Source organism: Chelonoidis abingdonii, chromosome 1 (genome assembly GCF_003597395.2).
Source record: "Chelonoidis abingdonii isolate Lonesome George chromosome 1, CheloAbing_2.0, whole genome shotgun sequence".
Lineage (NCBI taxonomy): Eukaryota > Metazoa > Chordata > Testudines > Testudinidae > Chelonoidis > Chelonoidis abingdonii.
Genome location: NC_133769.1, coordinates 373,172,865 through 373,173,801, shown reverse-complemented (window position 1 = coordinate 373,173,801; position 937 = coordinate 373,172,865).

The window sequence follows — 937 nt, the reverse complement described above, 5'->3', positions numbered from 1 at the left end:
TGGACCGGGTCACCGATGCAGGCATTGGGGCACTGGGTGGGGGAGGGGGAAGGGTGGCACCAGCTCTGAGCCCAGGTGGCCAATGCCAGGTGCTGCCTGCAGCCTGGCACAGGGACACTGGGGGGCTGGGGGTCCAGGAGCCTGACCTGCACTGTCCCCCACTGACCCCAGCAGGGAATATCCAGCCTGGCTGGTCGGCAGTCTCTGCCCCCCTGATCCACAACAGGCTCCCCGGTTAACCCCTGAGACTCCACCCCACGCACAACTCCCGTGGGGACCCAAGAGACCCCGCCCCGAGCACAGCTCCCATCACCCCGAGACCCCACACCATGCATGGCTCCCCTGTTACCCGAGACCCCGCCCTGGGCACAGCTCCCTCGTTACCCCCCCGAGACCCTGTCCAGGGCATGATTCCCCATTACCCCCTAAGACCCCCCCCGGGCACGGCTCCCCCATTACCCCGAGACCCTGCCCTGGGCACGGCTCCCCCCTCACCCTCCAGAGACCCCATCCCATGCATGGCTCCCCCGTCACCCCCGGACCCGGGCACGGCTCCCGCATCACCCCCCTAGACCCTGCCCCAGGCTTGGCACCCCTGTCACCCCTGGGGAGATGGAGCCTGATTCCAGACTTCCAGCCAAACCGGGAGGGCTGGCGCCCAAGCCCAGCCCAGTCCTCAGCCACGGCAGAGCCCCTCCATTTCCCAGCCCCTAGGCCCCACTTGCAGCACCAGGGAGCCCAGGCCCCGGCCTTCAGGAGTCCATGGGGCAGTGTAGCCCTGGGGGGACAGGGGCTGATGGTTGGGCAGAGGGGACTCAAAGTGGCCCCAGGCTGCTGATGGGGGGGCAGTAGGGGGGGGCACCAGGCTGCTGACGGGGAGGGACCAAGCTGCTGACAGGGAGGCACTGGGGGTCCCAGGTTGCTGGGGGGGGGGGGG